This window comes from Felis catus, chromosome C2 (genome assembly GCF_018350175.1).
Source record: "Felis catus isolate Fca126 chromosome C2, F.catus_Fca126_mat1.0, whole genome shotgun sequence".
NCBI classification, from domain to species: domain Eukaryota; kingdom Metazoa; phylum Chordata; class Mammalia; order Carnivora; family Felidae; genus Felis; species Felis catus.
Genome location: NC_058376.1, coordinates 108,052,786 through 108,060,582, shown reverse-complemented (window position 1 = coordinate 108,060,582; position 7,797 = coordinate 108,052,786).

The window sequence follows — 7,797 nt, the reverse complement described above, 5'->3', positions numbered from 1 at the left end:
CTAATATATCCTCATAGCATGATGTACGACAAAAACGAAAACCAGAACCAAAACCACCACCACCAACAGCAAAATCAAAAAGAACTACATTTCCCTCTGTCTCTTACAAGCCGTGCTATTTGACACAATACTGGTCAAAGAGATTCAAGTGCAAGTCTGCTGGATTTCTGGAAAAGTCTACGTTCCCATCATAGATGTCTCCTTTCCTTCTAATTACTTTCCTTTTCTTCTCCCTATCTGGAATGCAGTTTACAGCTGGAGGTGAATTGGCCACCTTGTGACTACGAAGTGACTGTGAATAGGGGAGCCCCACACCGAGGATGGTGAAACAGGCAGGAAAAGCCTGGAGGTTGCCGATGTCAGGGCACTGCTGCCCCAGTGGGGGACCGGCCTCCTCTAGATAAGTGGGAGAGAGGGGCACTTACCTGAGGTATCAGGCTGTGCTTTCTACTGCATGCAGCTGAGTAGGGTCCCTGATAAATGAAGAGAGCTTCACTGATAGGCAGTGTTTTAGTTGGGCCTAAGGATGAATAGGACTGAAATATGAGTTAAAGGAGAGAAAGTTACTGCAGGCTGAGGAAACGGTGGCAGAAAAGTGCAGCAGAAAATAGCATTTATTTTATAATGAGAATGAGGCAGGGTTCATTCATGTTTGTTTATTGATGTGAAAACATGAGGCTTAAATGCTAGCTTGAGAACAAATTTATTTTATTTTATTTTATTTTATTTTATTTTATTTTATTTTAGAGAAAGAAAGAGCATGAGCAGGAGAGAAGGGGGGGAGAGAGAGAAAGAAAAAGAGAGAGAGAGAGAGAGAGAGAGAGAGAGAGAGAGAGAATCTCAAGCAGGTTCCATGCTCAGTGCAGAGCCTGACATGGGGCTCGATTCCACCACTCCTCATGACCTGAGGTGAAATCAAGAGTTGGATGCTAAACTGACTGAGCCACCTGGGCGCCCTAAGAACAAATTTTAAAGCAGCCTGCCCAATAGAAATATAATATGGGCCATATATATAACCTAAAATTTCCTGGTGGCTACTGTAAGAAATTAAAAAGAAACAAGTAATAGTAACAAGATCAATTACACCTCCCCGCACCCCCCCAAGAAACAGTTAAAATTAATTTTAACACATTTAACCTATATATACACGACATACCATTTCAACATGTAACCAATATAAAAATTATTAACAGCATATTTTATATTCTTTTCATTTAAAGTCTTCAAAATCTGGTGTCTATTTCACACTTGCAGCACCTCTCAGTTAGGACTGCCCACAGTTACAGTGCTCAATAGCCACATGTGACTAGCGGCTACTATATTGGACAGTGAGATTTTAGATCTCAAACCTCAGATTTAAAGAGTGAACTTTGGGGGCACCTGGGTGGCTCAGTTGTTTAAGCGTTGGACTTCGGCTCAGGTCATGATCTCGTGGTTTACGAGTTGGAGCTCCAGCGTCAGGCTCTGTGCTGTCAGCTCAGAACCTGGAGCCTGCTTCGGATTCTGTGTCTCCCTTGCTCTCTGCCCCTCCCCCACTCGCTCGTGTTTTCTCTCTCTCTCTCTCTCTCTCTCTCTCTCTCTCTCTCAAAAATAAATAAACATTGGGGCGCCTGGGTGGCGCAGTCGGTTAAGCGTCCGACTTCAGCCAGGTCACGATCTCGCGGTCCGTGAGTTCGAGCCCCGCGTCAGGCTCTGGGCTGATGGCTCAGAGCCTGGAGCCTGTTTCCGATTCTGTGTCTCCCTCTCTCTCTCTGCCCCTCCCCCGTTCATGCTCTGTCTCTCTCTGTCCCAAAAATAAATAAAAAAAGTTAAAAGAAAAAAAAATAAATAAAATAAAAATAAATAAATAAATAAATAAATAAACATTAAAAAAAATTTTTTTAACTGTGAACTTTAACTATAGAAGTATAAACTAAGCCACAATTTAATTTCTGAGAAAACCTTTAGTATATTCCAAGCATTACAGTATTGTATTTTATTTCAAAATGTGGCTCTGGTTTTTGGAGAAAACCCCCACAAATATAGTTTTTCACGATGGTATGTTTCTGTGGAACAGTAACACCAGTGGTCCGGAACCCCAAATCAGGGACATCTGCTGAGGCCTCTTAGCCTTAAAATACTTCTTTCACAATAACATTCCTTGGAGTATTTTCAAGAAAACACAGAAGCCAATAATAAAACAAGCCACGACAGATAATTATGATCAGCATGTTAGCTAAAGGTCCTCTTGAACTTTTCTTATATATGGCTACTTTTATACAGTTGAGATCATACTTTTTACACTATTCTGTATTCTTAATGTCATTTCATAACTTTTTCGAGTATTAAAACATCTTCGGAAACATCATTCTCAATGGCTGCCTTATACTATTTCTTCATATGAATAAAACAATTTTTTTTTTTACTCTTATCTTAATGTAGCCACTTAGGTTGTTCCCAACTTTTACCACTGTAAATAATTTGTACCAACCATCTTTACACATCAAACGATTCTCACAGCTTGGTTTATTTCCCGAGGATACATTCCCAGAGGTAAAATTACTGGGACAAAAAGTAGGAACACTTCTTGATCTCTTGATATAGATTTGCCAGACTGCTTCCCAGGAAGACTTGAACCAATTTACACTCTTCCCCAAATTGATGGAGCATCTATAGCCCTTCACACTGTTACCAACATTCTGGATTAACCTTTCAAAACAGGCAATGGAGGGAGAATAAGCGTGAGAAATGCTATCTCAATGAGCTTTAATTTTGATTATTACTTAGAACAAACATTATTTCCTTTGCTACGGAGCAACTAGCGTTTCTCTCGTCAATGTCATGTACTATTTATGTATTAACAATACAAATACTTTATCATGCTTTAAAAAATATTTTTCAGCTTGGCGTATCTTTTAATTTTATTCTTTTAAAAAATTTTTTTTCAACGTTTTTTATTTATTTTTGGGACAGAGAGAGACAGAGCATGAACGGGGGAGGGACAGAGAGAGAGGGAGACACAGAATCGGAAACAGGCTCCAGGCTCTGAGCCGTCAGCCCAGAGCCTGACGCGGGGCTCGAACTCACGGACCGCGAGATCGTGACCTGGCCGAAGTCCGACGCTTAACCGACTGCGCCACCCAGGAGCCCCTTATTCTTTTTTTAAAGTCAAGTTTATTGTGGTGTATTTTATGTATAGTAAAATCTGCCCTTTTTAGCGTGAAGTTCTATGAATTTCCATAAACACATGCAGTCGGGTAACCAGCATTGAAATCACATATAGAATATTTCCACCACTTCTAAAAAGTTTCCCCTTGTCTTTATGTAGTTAACTCTTCTCCCTTCTCCATCATCTGGCAACCACCCATCTTTTTTCTGTGCCTAGTTTTGCTTTTCCACAATGTCATATAAATGACATGATACAGAGTATAGCCTTTTGAGTCTTGCTTCTTCCAACTAGCATAAAGCATTTGAGAAATTCAACCATGTTATTGTGTTTGTCAGAACTTTGTTCCTTTTTCTATTACTGAGTAGTATTCTATTGTATATGGAATCTCGCATTTTGTTTATCTATATACTACTTGAAGCACATTTGGGTTATTTCCAGTTTTCTCAATAATGAATAAAGCCACTAAACATTTACATACGAGTTTTTGAACATAAATTTTAATCTCTCTTCGGCAAATACCTCAGAGTGGAATCTCTGGATTCTATCACAAGTATATATTTAACTTCATAAGAAACTGCCAAATTATTTTCTAAAATGGCTCTACCATTTTGTATCCCTGCCAAGACCATAAGAAAATTTCAGCTGTTTCACAGCTTTTTAAAAACTTATTTTTTATTTTTTAATTATTTTTTAAAATGTTTATTTCTGAGAGAGAGAGAGAGAGAGAGAGAGGGGAAGGGGCAGAAAGAGAGGGAGACCGAGGATCTGAAGCAGGCTCTGAGCTGTCAGCACAGAGCCCAATGCAGGGGTCGAACCCACGAACCGTGAGATTATGACGTGAGCTGAAATCAAGAGTTGGATGCTTAACCGACCAAGCCACTCAGGAGCCCCAATTGCTCCACATCTTTGCTGCTCCTTGGTTTTGCCAGTTCTGCTTTTGTTAATTTGTTTTTTTAGTCATTATAGTCGATGTGTAGTGGTAATTTATTGTGGTATTAATTTGCATTTCTCTGAGAAGTGACAAAACAAAAATACTTAGTGCTGTAACTTTTCTAAAGAAATTAAGTGTTTGTGAATTCAAATGTATTGATCTTTTTATTTGTTATTTTTTCACTGTGTGAAAAGTTCTTTCCCAATGAGAAATCAGGGGAAAAAAAATCAGCCATATTTTTAGGGTTCTTTTTTTTTTTAAGGATTTGCTCTAAATTATCCACATTTTAAATCCACCTGGACACATTAGTTAGTTATATGATGGTAGTATATTTATTCACTAAAAGAGAAAGGCTAGGCAGCTTTCTCTATAACCTTTATTGACTAATCCATTCATCCCATTTATTTGTGAAGCCTCCCTTATTAAATAAGAGGGTCTATTCCCAGGCAATCAAATCTGTTTCATTTATCTGCCCATCCATTTGACAATTACTTTTTAAGTATTTTAGTATGTGTCAGGCACTATTCTAGGTTCTGGGAATACAACTGGCAACTAAAAAATAAGGGCCCCATGGGGCGCCTGGGTGGCGCAGTCGGTTAAGCGTCCGACTTCAGCCAGGTCACGATCTCGCGGTCCGGGAGTTCGAGCCCCGCGTCAGGCTCTGGGCTGATGGCTCAGAGCCTGGAGCCTGTTTCCGATTCTGTGTCTCCCTCTCTCTCTGCCCCTCCCCCGTTCATGCTGTCTCTCTCTGTCCCAAAAATAAATAAATAAAAAAAAAAAAACGTTGAAAAAAAATATTAAAAAAAAAAAAATAAGGGCCCCAAACTCTTAGAGATTACATTCTTGTCAGGGGAGCTAGATCATAATAGAAGAAATTAATAATTGTATAATATGGTGGGGGCTGATAAAAGCAAAGAAGGAAAGGAAAGCAGGGTAAGGGGCATTTAATGATGAGCAAGCACCATTTTGAGTAGGCTGGTCAGACCAATCTCTCTGAGGAAGAGATATCTGAGACCTGAGTGTATTAAGGTTGTGGAACAAGGAGATATCTAGGAGAGGAGCATTTCAGGCAGAGTTACCTGAAAAGGCAAAGGCTTTGAAATGATGGCAATGAGCTTGACATATTGGGGAAACATCGAGGAGCCCACTGTGGATGAGGCTAATTGATGGTGATGCTGAGACATCCCAGCCTTCGGCAGTAATTCAACTGTGTGCTGAGAACTGGGAACCAGGGAGAGAAGGATGAAGAATCACAGATAAACTGTCTCAAAGGCACATTCAAGCACAAGTGCCTCAGTCACAGCACTTGTCATTCTGGGAATGGTCTTGTCAACAAGCACTTCAGTTAGCAGTCATGTGATTCCAGGTGTGCTGAGAGAATCTCCAAAAATAGTGCACAAGTCTTGTGATCTAAGAAAGAGTTTGAACACTGCTCTCCTACCCAACTGAATAAACTGAGCAAAATTACGTATTTGGTTTTGAGAAAGTAACATATACCTGGCTAAAAAAAATTCGAGCAGTATGGTGAAAGCATTCAGTTAAAAGTTTAAGGAGGAGATGTATGTACACCTCACTACGAATGTACTAGCATATACATGGAAGATTTCTGGAAAGATGCACAAGAAATGACTTACAGTGCTTGCCTCTAGGGATCTGATGCGTTCTGAAGTAAGGAAAAATAGAACAACTTACAGAGTGCCTGGGTGGCTCAGTTGGTCAAGCATCTGACTTTGGCTCAGGTCATCATCTCCCAGTTTGTGGGTTTGAGCCCCGCATTGGGTTCTGTGCTGACAGCTCAGAGCCTGGAGCCTGCTTCAGATTCTGTGTCTCCCTCTCTCTGTCCTTCCCCTGCTTGTGCTTTGTCTTTCTCTGTCTCTCAAAAATAAATTAAGTGTTTTAAAAAAATTAGAAATAAAAAACAACTTTTAACATGCTGTTTTGTACTTAAAATTTTTTACTGGACCTTTTTGTTATGTGTATATGTTAAATTTTCAATTAAAACAAATTAATTGAAAACACAATTATAGCTTTTGTTTTTATCACTCATGCAAGGGGCCCTTGAAGCTCTCACTGCAGAGGTGCTTAGCCAGGGTGTCTCAATGGTAACCAGGGCGAAATACCTGAACCTCAGCTTCCTAGCTGCTGCTGAGCCAGAAGGGCCCAGAGCTCCTTTCTGGCAACAGAATTTAGACTTACCTGAGGAATGGTGGGGAAAGTTCAGTGGGAATCCCAGCTCTGTGACTCACTGTGGGACACAAGGAAAATAACTACTCTGGGGCTGAATTTCTTCATCTGTGAAATCGGGGAAATAATGCCTGTTGGTGGCTTTTTATGTATTTATTATCTATTATTATTATTATTTTTAAATTTACTAATTCAGTTTGAGAGAGAGAATACGCACATGAGCAGGGAAGTGGCAGAGAGAGAATCCCAAACAGGCTCTGCTCTCTCAGCGCAGAGCCCAACTCAGGCTCAAACTCACAAACTGTGAGATCATGACCTGAGCCCAAATCAAGAGTCAGACACTTAATGGACTGAGCCATCCAGGAGCCAGCCCTGTTGGTGAGTTTTTAATGACCGAGAGAGCTTCTGTGTTGAAAGGAGCACTCCCAATTACTTGTTTTTTAATTAATATCTATTATGTTAAAGGTTTTCATTTGTAAAGCTCATGTCTTTTAGGCCATGAAACATAATACAAAGATTTTTTTTTAATTTTTTAATGTTTATTTTTGAGAGAGAGAGTGAGTCAGAGTGTGAGCGGGGGAGGGGCAGAGAGAGAGAGGGAGGCACAGAATCCAAAGCAGGTTCCAGGCTCTGAGCTGTCAGTACAGAGCCCAATGCAGGGCTTGAACCTGTAAACCATGAGATCATGACCTGAGCCAAAGTCAGATGCGTAACGGACTGAGCCACCCAGGTGCCCCACAAAGATATTATTTTTATGTTGTGTTTTTACGCTACTGTATGTCAGATCTTATGTTTTTATAAATCAAATGGAACACCTTTCACTCACTCTTTGATTGATGTTCAATTCATTCATAAATTTAATGAATGAGAATTTTTTAAACCGTAAATACCTCGTACACAATTAATCAGATTTTCTTTAGACATTTCAAACCACAATTAATGAGTTTACTGCATCTGATTCTCTCACTTAATAACACAGACTTATAAATCTCACAGACAAAATCTTTGAGAGTTTAAACAATTTTCTAATAGATCAGACTTAAGAATTTAATCACATTTTCTTAAACATATAAATATCTTTGAAAAATCATATACATATATGACACAATTATTTTTTTAAAAAACCTACCATTAGGGACGCCTGGGTGGCTCAGTTGGCTAAACATCCAACTCTCAATTTTGGCTCAGGTCATGATTTCATGGTTTGTGAGATCCAGCCCTGCGTTGGGCTTGGAGCTGAGAGTGTGAAGCCGGCTTGGGATTCCCTCTCTCCCTCTCTGCCCCTTCTCCACTCATTCTCTCTCTCTCTCTCTCTCTCTCTCTCTCTCTCTCTCTCTCAAAATAAATAAATAAACATTAAAGAAAAAAGAACTTGCCACTAAACCATTTGCACACAGATATTACTACCTCAAAGTATAAAAATTTTAAATAGTTTTCTGGGATTTTACTCACCTGCCATCATAGGTCAGCTGAGATGACTCAGTTGAAAAATGAATCAGATTTTGAACCCGTATCTTGAGCTTTTATTGCATCC